Here is a 13,908-nt window from a genome sequence, read left to right as displayed (position 1 = left end):
GGTCTTAGTGCTGTCAATCAACCTCATGTTTAGACTGTTAAATATGCTAATGGCGGAGAAAGGCCTTACCTTTCCAGGAAAACTGCTTCTATGTTGTCATCTGGCCATGCTAACAAGCCTAAACATTCATCGCAGGCTCCATTGTGGTAAACAAGCTTCAGTAGAGCCGAAATCAAATGGGAGGGTTGTGAGTACATGAGGGTGATTGATATCCTGGCTCTGATTGGTTGTTTCTGAACAAGTGGTATATTTTTTTTTACAGATTACAGAAAGACCACAGGGAGGCAGAATAATTTGATTGTTGTTTTTATTTTGTTTGTTTTTTCCCTACAGATTATCTGTCTCATATTATACATAGTGACAGTGTTAACAAATATGTTTAAAACTATTTTTTATTTTATTTTATTGAGGTTACACTGCAGTTTTAAGATACCAGTAGATGCTAAAGTTGTTGTACACTTTGGAGCGTTACATTGAAGGAAGCCAAAGGGCTAATGCAGAGTTTTCTTTGTGGAATTTGTGGAAATACATTTTTCTTCCTTCCTTCCGTTTCTTGTCATTTCATGAGTTAGAAGTGGCACCATATCTCCAAATCTGTTATGATTTGAATAACGCAGTTGTTTTAAGATCAAATTTTTTTGTCATCATCATCATCTTGGTCATACAAAAGCAAATCATATATGCATTGCATTTCCAAATGTGTGACTAGCTCTCTGATGACTGGCAATATTATGCTCTATTTCCCATTGTGTAGAAGGTCAAAACTGCTTAGCTGTTGCTAATAGGGTGACAATAAGAAATACAATGGAATCAATGTCTTAGGTTTCACATACTGCTCTTTGAGAAAACCAATTTTTAAAAAAGGTAATTGTGGACCATCTTAGCTGTATACTGTCTACATATTTTTATAAGTTTCTTAATGTCCGTCTGAGAACTTTCGAATGAAAAAGAAAACATGTGCCAAGTTCATTCTAATTCTTTCTCAATATGGGCACATTTTCTGTGCTGCCTGACTTCATTCCCTCATCCGCATGTGCAGGCAGATCAAGATTAGGTGTCTGCAGAATGAAAACCCAGGAAGCTCACCTGCTCGCCCTTGATATTACGCTGGAAATATAAAATCCATTCCCAGATTTAGACATCTCTCACCACTAAAAAAAAAAAAAAATGCTCTTTTCTGTCTGGAGCTACAGACTGCCTGTCTGTGGTATCGTTCCTTATTGGCTCAAACTAGATGTCTTAGTTATTGGGATGAAGAAATCCCTGTCAGTGGACATTCATGGCTGAATCCCCCACTTTTCTCACTCTCAGCGAGGTGAGGTTAATTTATATTTCTCAGAGCTGTTCCTTTCTCCTTAGAAATGGATTCAGTTGAAGTGTTGGCGCCGGATCGTTATCGCCGTGCTATCATTCCGCTGGGACAGCCTAGCCGTCATCACAAATGGCCGTTTTTCACCGGTATAAAACATATGAATTAAACTTCATAAGCTTATCTGGTCTTTGATATGTAGAAAGCCCAAGGTTTATTTCCACATTAATCCCCACACCCGTCTATTGCTTTGGCTCTTTGATGCATGAAGGTGGGTTTAGAAACTGGAATATGCCAGGTATATATAACGGCATGTTTTACCCATCGCTAGAGCTTCAGACCCGTTTTTTTTCCTCCTCTCCCTCTCTATTTCTCTCTCACTGACACACACACTGATTTTCCCTAAGAATTTCATTACAAAAGGTAGCCATATGCATTGAAATACTGCCGGCAAGCAGGGGTCATGTAGCCCGATACTGAATTTCCCTTGCCTTTGTGCAATCTTAATTGTCTGTCATTTCTGTCTGCAGTCCTGTCTATGCGTGCTCCAAATAAAACCTATGGAAACATGAAAGGCGGAGCAGTGCCCTCACTTTCATCAAGAGATCGCTTACCTGGCCTTGCTGTGGCTACCCCTGGCTTGTGTTACGTACCTCATAAAAGTAGCTCTTGTTTCATCAGTGCACTGCCCCATCTGAGCGCCGGGCTAATCTGTCAAGCCGAGCTCCCAGGCAAATTCTTCTGCAGCGTAACAGACACTCTTACGAACTCCGCTGCCTTTTTCCTCCCTTCATTTTGCCCCCTTGTTTTTTTGCAGCGGGATCCCCCCTGATGCTCTCTGATGTTGCTGACAGTTGAGGCTGTGGATGCCATTGCGAATTTATACTGCGCTACTGCATCTGTCATTGTTTTCACCGAGGTGTTGACCTCCACGTGTCCTCATCAGAACGTCGCCCCAGTTCTGCAGCTCCAAGCAAAACAGATACCTACGACTAGGGTGCCGGCATAAAGGGTATTCCCGCTGTAGAAATCTTCTCCCGTTCTTTGATGCCTGGTGCAAAAACTTTGACAGGCAGTTGGAAACCTCAGGGGAACTGGGTCACAGAGGGATGGGGGAGAGACAGAAGGCCCTGGAGAGTTGGGCAGTTTCACTGTACACTGCCAGCACAGCACATTTTCATAGGACTGAGATACTCTGTCAAACTGTAACCTATCTAGTGTCCTTCATGCTTCACCTCTGGCATCCTTTTGATCCTCTCAACTTTGATCTTGTTGTCGGTTTTAAGCTCTTGTTCCCATTTTTCTGAAAATTTCTCCTTTGTATAAATATGTATGGAAAGTTTTCATGAAGGACATTATCGCTTTGGAAAGCTGCAATGACTGTATGGCTCAAAAACACTCATTCAGCTGCTCTTTTCTTATTTTATTTTTTTATAGCAGCAGATATGAAACGTATTCTTCCTTTCTCAGTGTTGATGGCATCAAGGCAGATATATGTGGGCCATGGTGTGACAGAAACATTGACAACCTTTCTGCGTTTTGGTGGCTTGTGCCAGTTACTGGGCCACGAACAAAGCAAGACAGCCACAGCATTGAGTTGATTACCCTTAAACCAGGCTCGGATGATCGTACCCTCCATAGGCGAAATACAAGACAGTCATGGTATTTTAAGCAGATTTCCTCTTAAAGAGGAGGATAGGCGGGCTTTTCTCCTTTAAAGTGGTCTTATCACCGTGGCTGTCGACTCACTGGAAAGCCTGTCAGCTACAGCCTGCTGGGACACCGAGTGTCCGTGCTGTGTCTTCTGCTCCTAGCGATAGACAGGCAGGACAGCCATGCTTTGTGGCTATTCTTTCTCTCATAACATAGAAGAGGGAGGGGGATTCTTTGCTGTTTTATTTATAGAAATAATTCTTTTATATATATATATATATATATATATATATATATATATATATATATATATATATATATATATATATATATATATATATATATGCGTTTGTATAAATTTAAAAAAAAAAAATTTCAAGGTAATTTACCCAAGCCTCATTTTTATCACTGCACTGCTGTATCTAGTTTCAAAAAATTTATTTAAGCAAATAAGTAGAAGTATATATTCAGGGTTTTTTTAAGCTTCATGTTCAAATCTGTTTTCTAGACAAGCAATCGGTAAAGAGAACGTTTTTTTTTTATTTTTTATTAGCCCTACAACACTAAAGCCTAAAGAGGATTTTAAATGTATGAGAAATTCTAAACTTGCACGTCATCAGCTGGTTTCCTTTGTATGCCTCAACAAGCTGTCCCTTTCTTTACACATAAACCCAATAAACTGAACCTTACGTGCAGCAAAATACAGTAGCATCAAAATAATAGAGGTCATTTTTTTCCCTAACAAGACCATCTAAATACAAGACAATCAACTGTGGAAAAAGTGGCACCATTTGTCTTTAATGAGCATCCCAAATCCAGGGTACTATATTTGTTTTTTTTTTGTTTTTGCATTGTCCTAAATAATATTAATTTGTTTAAAACACTAACCAAAATGCGAAAATAATTTACACTACATTTCACCGATATTACAGACTCAGTAGATGGCATCTCAGTATGATTAGGAGCTTTGCTAAGTGAAATGCCTGCTGAGTTGCTAAGCTGTAGCATTAGCTTTCTGCTTCTTTGTTTTCAAATGACCTGAGAACTTGATTGGCTGTACAAATGTAATGAAAAGATCTGTTTGCCAGCTTTAACCATTTTGCTTTAGACGTCATAATTAGTAAGTCGTGTGCAGCGCTGAATCTCAGCTGACCAGGTTACATCAAAGACAAACAGGGAGAGAAAACAAACGCATGTGAACAACAGTGTAGAAGGTACACTGGCACTTAGATTATTGAAAAATTCAAAGTTGAATTAGATCAAATCAACTAATTATCAAATTCTACAATTTAAAATATTTTTAAAGTAAATCATTTCAGCAAGGACTGACGTGTTCTGTGTTGTGGGTCCAAATCTGTATTAGGACTCTGATCATTTGCAGGTATTCACCATATATAATAAGCTAAATACGTTTAATTTAATATATGTTCATATTTTCTCCACACCAACACTGGTACTTTGAAAGTGAGAAATCCTGCTTCTAAGTACTAATTCTAATATGTCCAAATTAATAATTTGTGTACTACTAATATCTCATGTCTTCTTCTAGACTTAATGTTCAGTCATAGACCACAGCCGTGTAAAGTAAGCATGCCCCTGACACTGTATACAGGGAGGCCTGTAATATTCATTATGCCTAACATCACAGAGCTGAGAATTGAGCTCTACTCGCATTCCAGCTAAGTTATTAGTCAGCGTTGCAGTTTATTTGTCCAGTGGTAAAATAAACCTGAGTCTTCTGCACTGGACCTGCAACACTGACTGATTTGTTTGAACAAAAGGGAATTGTTTTCTTATGACAAATAGCCCAATAACATAACACAGTTCATATAAAGCTTGCAAACAGATAATACCTTTGTCAAGCTGTGAAAGATACTTGAGGTGCCTAATATTTTGTTTTTCTAGGTGTGTTTAATATTGCTTGCTCATATCTAGTTGATCAGTCATTTTTGCCAGGGATAAACTACACAAAAAATAACCTCAGAAATAATCTCTAAACATCTGCTATATTTTTTGTCATTTTTTTTTTCCAAAGTCGAAAAATACATATGAATCTGAAAATTGTGGCATAAGTGTGAAACTCCCATGACTCAAACTGTTGTAGGACTACTACTTGTGGCAACAAAATCATCATGTTTTTGGGGGTATCAACCAGCAAAATCTGGAACGTTTTCCCTTTTCTTCTTAACAAAAATGTTCAGACTAAAAGTTTTAAATGAGCGCGGGTTGGGGTCACCCTGGAGAGGACACCAGTCTATCAAATGCACACCACAATTTTCAGGAGTTATGTGTTAAAATCAACAGTAATCACATTTTTAAAACGAGCATCAGCTGGTTCCCAATTCACCATTTGTATGAAATTAGAGAAGCCAACAAACAGAATAGTTTGGTTTGCTTTCAGAAATAGCTAAAATATAGTATTTGGGAAAAAAAGGGGAAAATATTAGATTAAAAATTGTTTTTATGAATTTTTTCTTTAACCTGTAATGTAAGAATTTTTTTTTTGCATGCAGTTGTTAAAAAATGGTTTAAAAATCAACATTATATGGTGGAGTGACTTGTATAGAGTTGTCTGCAAGTTTAAGGAACTTTTAAACAAACCAAAGATGATGGCAGTAAATAAAAAAAGCAAAATGTTAGGAGTGACACACACACACAAACAACCACATGCTTTGTCAAACAACCCAAACCACCCATGAATCCACCCATTTGCTGTCGAGTGTCTAAATGTTTTTAATTAGCTCAGAGTTGTGGTGTTCCCTTTGTGACTGCTCACTGCTGGCATATCCCACTCACTTCCTGATGTGTCCTGGAGATGAACTTAAAAAAGAAGAAGAAGAAAAAAAAAATGTCGTAATCAAAACCAGCCTAAACTGAGGTGGAGTATGGGTTGCCTACTGCGGCACTAACCATTCCCATTGCAGTCATGTTCAATTGTTCTGTAATTGTCCTTTTCTCTCTCTCCAGAAAAAAAAAAAAAAAGTTGCTGACATGAGAAATTAGGCAATCAGGACGGCATTAGTGCATGAGCAGACGACTGGGACATGGTTACAATATAACGTATGGCCCCACTGGGGGTGCAAATAAGCAGGAAAATGCTCACATCTCTCTTTGAAGTGATTGTTGCTCCCAAATTAAACTCTTAGTCACACTGCTATCAAAAGGATATGGCTGTTAGCTGTGGCCTGCTCTGATCTGAGCTCACTTCAGTCTCTTAAAATATTGACTTCCGATTGGTGCCGTTTTACAGATCATTTGGTGCGCACATGTACAGTAAAACGAGTCATAGAAATTTAGTTAATGTTTTCCACACTGGACAACACATAGGTTTATTTTTAATCGGAGAAAATTCATATTTGTGAATGTTTTTCTCCCTTTTTTTGCTGGCAATTTTTATGAAAGTTTCTGTTTGGTTTTTGCTTTTGCTAAGCAGGCAGAAACTTGCTTCAAAGAGTGAGATTGTAGTATTTAAGGGATCTTTGTAAAACTGACTGAAATGTAATTTTTATTCCTAAAGGTGTGTGGTCATCTCATAAGAGTTTTTAAAGTAACAGCTTAAAGAAAAAATGGGAATATAAAGAGTATTTATTGTATGTTAAAGGGATAAACATTTTATAGTGAGGTTCTTTGAAAAGATTATAAACCAATCAGTTTTTATGAACCTTCAAAATCCCTTGTCATGTTTACAGCAAGCAGCTGTTTTCAAAAGAAGCCAATCACAAGTGGATGTAGTAATATCAGACAGTTACACTGATCAGAAAGGCTCATATCTTCTGTTCTCAAAACATGTTTCACTCTGGGAGGTTATTGCTGGGAAACTATCACATCCTTATGTAAATAATCATTAGTTTCTGTCTAAATGTGTCTAGCTGCTAGCTTCAGCCTCCTAAAATGAAATGATCTGATTTATAACGTGCAAAAACGGCAAGAGAGTTATCATTTTTATATATGAAATAAAATGTGTACAACTCTTTATTACGAAAGGAGAAAAGTCAGAACTTCTACGAAAATAAAAAAATTAAAGAAATGTACTTTAAGTGAACTGGGTCACATATAGCCCTGTGTGGAAGGTTTTAAAAAAGAAGGCAAGAAATAAAGAAGAAAACTTTCTCCAAACCTCCTGAGGGATTCAATGAGATTACATCCCCCCTCCCCAAAACTACTGAATTAGTTTAGCCCAACAGAAGGAAGAAATGCTAGAAACTAATGGCAAATAACAAGCTTGTGACAATTCATCAGGCAACTTCACAGAGGGGAGGGCTCCAGTGGAATGCCTGAGACGGGACCTTTCCCCCGTTCTGTGTTATTCTAACAAACAATGTCAATGAGATGGCATCCTACCTCTCACCAATTTGCATGGTTGTCAGAGGAGTGAAAGCCAGTTTAAAGGTACATCCTTTATGTGCTGGAGAAAAGGATTAGGGCCAGCCACACAAAGACGCTTTGATTTTCTTGCAAATATGTATAAGAAGTTTGGCTGAGAAGAGTGAGTTTTCAAAGCCGCAACTTTTCCAAAGCGCATAATTTTCTCTTCCTTGCATGCTGGTGTGCCTTCAAAGAGGATGAAAAAAGTTCACTTTCAGAAATATGTATGTTCTATGACACTTAAATGTCAGATAAAAAAACATTTAAATTTAGGACTTCTGGGTAATATTAAATTAAAAATAAGTGTAATATGTAATTTATTACAGAAAAAACCTCATTATATTAGAAATACATTTAAATGCTTGTATCTCAGGTGTGCTGTGAGAAATGTTGAATGTTTTCTTCTTAACTTTACTTCATTGTGTTTTTTCTTCAGTGTGTTTTAAGGTTTCTGAACGTGGCTGAAAAAAGTCCATGTCTCTTAGTTCAGCGACTGACATGCTGATCCCACCAGGACCGAGCCTGTGCCCCCCATACGCACTTAGCCACGAGGTTAGAGATCAGCCCTCATTAGCATGTTTAAACTCCCAGTGTCAAGAGGTCGCCTTTGACCCTAACACAAAAAATATTGAGAAAAACAAGGCCAACACAAAGTGTGTAAATGTGGGGAGGAGGGGGAGCTGCACTGTTGTTGAGTTTCTGTACGTAAAAGTGCTCTGGATGCTTTCATTACCCAGTTATCGATTTTAAATAATGTACCTAAAAGCATTCACTTGTGCTTTTATTTTAGTTATTATTTGTAGCGGCATCCAGATTGAGATTTCTTTTCTGCCTGCTGCAAATTTGAATGATTTTAGAATAAGGGACATTATTCTTTATAACATGCTTAAAATAGAAGATGGAATGTATCCATTCCTACCCAATTTAACAATGCACCATTTACTTTTTATAGTTTGAAAACGATGTTTAAATTTCCTACGTAAAAATAGCAAAAGGAAAAAAAGAACTTTGTTTTGCCACTGACATCATCTCACTGAGCATTACACTTACAATATATATCAGTTGGGTTTCATCAACAGTTTCTAATAAACTAAGTTTTTAAAAAAGCTTACATTGGATCCAAATTCACTTTATTTTAGTTGCATTTTAATATTATTGTTAAAATTATTACCTGACACAAAAATATTAAGAATTCCCCATAAACACAATGGAATGCAAAAGTTCATTTCCATAAGCTCGAAAGTTTTATATATTTTTTGATTATTAAAAATTTCAAACATGTTCTTCCTTGAACACTATAGTGCAGTTCTTGGCTACAAGAAGCATCAGTTCTAGGTATTGTCTCACAACTTTTAGTCAGCAAATTGATAAATGTTTACAGTGGCACAATATTGACTTTTTTTTAGGTTGATATGATATGGTTCAAACACACCAACACACACATGCACACACACACACACACACACACACACACACACACACACACACACACACACACACACACACACACACACACGCACACACACACACACACATACAAAAAAAATGTCTTCATGCTTAAAAAAGATCACCACATAGCCGATGTCCCTTCGGTCGCAGTCCAGCACAATGTGTTCCAGTTCACTTTCATCATGTTGTACCAGCTGAACATGGTGTAGCTTTCAGCCCTGCCCTGTGGGAAACCAGCCTGTCTTTTCTCTCCGTCTGCGTGCGTGTGCGTGTGTGTATGTGTGTGTGTTTGTAGAAGAAAGGGAGATGCTGAAGAGCTATGTTGTCTCAAGCTTTCAGTGGCACAAACTTCCTGTCCTAGGGCCCCCCAGCGCAGATTGGCCACAGAGGCTCTGTGTAGCGTGCTCGGATGAATACGACTCTGATTCTCTCCCAGAATGCCACCGCTGCAAGCCCCCCTAAAGCATGTCTGTTGGACAGAGCGGGGCTGCCAAGAGAGGGGAACTTTCTGCTTCTTCTGCTGCCTCTCTTCATTTTCTTACCCTTTTGCTTTAAAGGCAGACAAAGGATGTGTCTATCTCACAAGTCCTTCTCCCTCCATGCAGACCACTTGCAAACAAGCAAACTTAAATGCAACACAAATTACAAATTTGTCCCAGATAGTTTGCACTCGCACTCCCACCAGCTCCTGGGAATATTTCTCCTTTTTTTGTACCTTCTGAAATGCCCTTTTGTGTATATTTATGGTTGAAACATGTAACTTTATCATATCTGCTTCTAAAGGTAATTGTTGTGACAGCCTGCCAGCCATAGACCTCAGCTCACTGGGTGTAGCAGTAGCCAGCCAGTAAATTGGTCCCATGTAATTGTTTGATTACAGTATACTGCCACTGACATTGTATAATGTAATCATACTTCAGTCAGGCTTTTACACATTAATTTCTTTTTTCTACCACATTATTTCTTTCTCCTATTCTTTCCCTTGAGCTCATGTCGAAACAGCTGTCTGGCATTTAATACGGTCCTCAATGAATTGTGTCAACAGGTTTACGAAAATAACAATGTTCTCATTGTTTAGACAGGCTGCTCTTCCAGACGGTCTCAATCTTGAGCTGCTGACATTCTTGAATACTTTATGATATTAATTCTCTCCCCTAAGGTTACTTAGCATGACCTAATAACAAGTTCCTTTATTTTTTGTAAACATACGTGACAAATTCTGCCGTTAAACCCGATCTCGCTCTCCGTGAACGCGTTGCTTAGCAAAATAAATCAGGGCTCTAAATAATATAAATGGGAACAAGAATAATACACGAGAAATTCTGTTCAGCGTCACACCTAAAGGGTGTAATCTAATTAGATGCTTCTTTAATTTGAGTGTTGGCTCTCGTCTGCAGAGGAGGATTTTAATCACAATGAGATTCAGGAGGTCACTGGGCAGGGCAACTTTTTAATTCCCGATACTTAAAGGGATAGTTTGGATTTTTTTTTTTGTTTTAGTAGAGTAATGAGACATTATTACCAATAGTAGTTTCTTTACCTGCAGACAGATCGCAATGAGTTTGTAGAAAAGTGAATGAATCCTCAGTGCGGTAGAAGGCTGAAATCTTATCCCCGTTTTACTTTGCTTTACAAAAGTTTTTCACATTTCGTCGTGGTACATTGACATGCTTCCATGTACTGTATTATGTTATGGATGAACACAAAGTAGTGCACAATTGTACCTCGCATAAAACGAGGTGTTAAAAATGTTCTTAAAAATTATCATCTGAAAAGTGTGGCAAACATATATGATTTCATCCCGCTTTGCTTCCATACCCATAAACAAAATCCAATGCAATCAGTGGATCAGAAATCACCCTAATTCATGAACGGTTTCCAACTGTGTGACATTCATATTACAGGTATGAGAACTATTATTAACTTCACTGCATCATTTGAAAAATGCCATAGCATTATTAGGGGAAATATTTTTTTTTTAGCTTTACATCATGTTATGTCATTCCCGGATCAAAAGGATAATCTCTGGTGGGAGTAATTTGTTCTCACAAAGCGCTGTCTTTTTCACAAAGCTCTCCGCACAGAGCGTGTCTCCCCCACTCAGCTCCTCCAGACTAGCAGCAGCAGAAATTAACAAACATCTGGTGGAACCGTGCCTCTGTTGAGCTTATCGCTCAAGCTACTTCTCTGTCCAACGCTGTTAAGAACAGTTGTAAATGGCTTAATGGAGAAGCACTGTGATGATATGCTGATGACAGAAAAATACATAATGCTGCCTCTTTAAAAAACGCCACGATTTATGTTAGTCAAAATCTTAAAAATGATGAAGCTGTGGAGTCCATTATTTTTTATATTTATTGTTGAGGCATCGTTACATTTCTTTAGACCTTAAGCAGCTGTGGACATTCTGCTGGTTCACCAATTAATACTTGAAGGCCAAATGTTCCCCATCTCTGGGGACTCGAAACTAAACAAACGCCAGGTTTCCATTTTCAAGCAACCTTGGAAAAGTGGACGTGAGACTTTGAATCAAGTATCTCAGATGTCTGGTTTGTTTACATTTTGCTTCCTTTTGTATTCCTTTGGGGAGGCTTGGAAATGGTAATAATGTCAAGACGTGCTATGTCTTTAATGGCTCAGGCGAGGTGGAGCTCGCCTCCAAATGTCCGTGTAAAACTAACACCGCGTGGTGGGTATGTGCAGAAAAACCCTAATCAATTCTGAAGCTGATATGTAGGTAAAATAAATGAGACTTCAAACAAGGAAAAGTAGTCCTGGAGGGACGCAAACAAGCCTCGGAGGGAGGTGCACTTTGTGTGACATACGCAATGTTTCACCTGTGAGGCATGCCAGAGACATGTGGCCTGTTTAATGTAAACTCAAAGAGGTTGGATTTGTTTGGTGTCACATCCAGTAAATAATTAGCTGATTCAGAGCAATGTGGAGTTCTTCAGACTTAACCTCAAACTCAAAACTGCATATGAGATATAAACATCTATGCCAGTGGGAAGAGTATATACTAAATCTTTGCTTTAAGAGACAAACATAGCATTTCAAGATGGACAAGGGCACAATGTGTCCTTAGTTTTTTGACGTATATTATTTACACAAACTTAAAATATTCGCTTGGGAAAATATGAGGCAAGACATAACCTAAACATAGAAAGTACTTTCCAAAGGGACTGCTATTGATCTATCTACCACTTTTTTTTATTGCTGACGTGCACCCGTCTGATCTGACCTCATAACATTTTCAAGCTACATAGATTTCTGTCATGATAATTTTGATACTTTGTTGGATCTTATCATTTGTTTTCACTGAGAAATAAAAATTGACTACATTTTAGTAAGGCTAAAAGCACCAAATCCTGACCAAATTTGCCACATTTTATGTTTTAATTGTTACAAGTGGATTCAGTCCCCTAAGATGTGTCTACCAGAGCCAGTCAAGGTTATACAGCGCCCTAAGAACAACATGATTAGGGACGCATTTTCAGTTTAGACCAACATTTTCAATCTACACAACTCTTTCACATAATTTGTGTGCATAAAAAGCAACACTGTCTTGAGAAACTGTAAAACCGAATCCATTTGCAAAATCCATATGGGACATTTTTAACCTAACTACTAGAGGTCAAATATCATCACATTTGGAGCCCAAAACTGCACTGTCAGCAATCGCTCACCGTAATCACAGAATGAACTGTTTTCTTGAAAACCTTCTTAACATAAATTTGTCAGAGCGAAATTGACAAATGTGAGGGAAAACCATAAAGTGAGCACTTTTGCTACAAAAACCATTGATGTAGGAAACACTGGTGAGCTCTGTGAAAATAAACAGAGGCAGGAAGAACAGATGTTCACTTACCCAACAAAAACTCTCTCACCATTGGAGAGACATTTTACCCTCAGATTATTAAACAATTTGAATATTGGAGTTCAGTACAAGGACCAACCAAAGGCTGAGCTATAAGGGCACAACACATTTCACGCAGCGGCTAGTTTGTAAGCATGAACTTATCAGCTATTCAAGGTCCTTTTTTATTGATCATTTTCCAAAACACTTGTTTTTCCTTTATGTTTGAGTCAAATAAAATGAAGAGATGATGACTTAGGACGGCGGTTCAGTATTTTGACTGTTTCATCCGCCTCATTCATTAGCTTGAAGTGACTTCAAAGGCTAAACAACATATTTCTGTGAGCATATTAAGTATTTGGGTGAAACTGTTTGGAGAAATGACAAGGCTTATTTCTTTGAGCATTACAGTAAACACGTTAGGTAGAGGAAGAAGAATTTCACCATCCAACTGAATACTGCTGTAATTTTAATAGTTCAATTTACAGATAATACGTTTGGTTTCAAGTACCGATAATGACAATAATTGTCTTTGCGCATCAGTGGTCTGCGAAGGTTGACCATGACATGCACAAAATAAGCTATTTTGTAAAGATGCTAAGATAAGGGACACATGAGGAAAGGAAAAATACCAATAAAATGCAAAAAGCTAATGTGACTTTCAAAGTTCAGTCCACTTTTTAGAGGAACATTTTTGAATTGTTTGAATCACTGCAAGCCTCATCTCCAGCATAGCCTCAACCTAGAACAGTTTTAAGAATCAACAATGCAAAAACTGAATGAAATACTCAAAAACAAAAACAAAATTTTAATAGTTTTAGCCTTAACCAATTTACTGTTGCCCAAACATAAAGCACCTTCAGTCATTCTCAAGAACAAAGGATGTATCTTTTTTTTTTGTATTTAATTTTATTTTATTTTTGCTATGGAGAAAAACAATAAAAAGGTTATTGCAATGGAAGGAAAAAGAGGAGCCTTTTCAGTGTTTGCTGGTTGAATAAACAAAAGGAGAAAATGGCTTAGCGCTTGGCTAGCACCGTGCCACGTGTGTGGGTCAGAGGTTCCCCTTCTCTCAGCTCTGGGGGCCACTCTACAGCCTGGGGCAAGTGTGATCAGATGGGTCAGCTGATCACGCTTTGGGCTCGGCTTTGGGCAAACGCCGACTTGGATAGGCAGGCGTCCTTGTCTCTCAGAACAATGGCAGTAGAAGAGTCTCTTTTAGGGAATTTATAGCTATTTAGAATCTTTCTGAAGAATTGTAAATAAAACAGGGTCT

Source organism: Poecilia reticulata, chromosome 16 (assembly GCF_904066995.2).
Source record: "Poecilia reticulata chromosome 16, P_reticulata-male-v2, whole genome shotgun sequence".
In the NCBI taxonomy this organism is placed as follows: domain Eukaryota; kingdom Metazoa; phylum Chordata; class Actinopteri; order Cyprinodontiformes; family Poeciliidae; genus Poecilia; species Poecilia reticulata.
The sequence above is the reverse complement of the archived record's forward strand: the minus strand, read 5'-3'. Positions refer to the sequence as shown.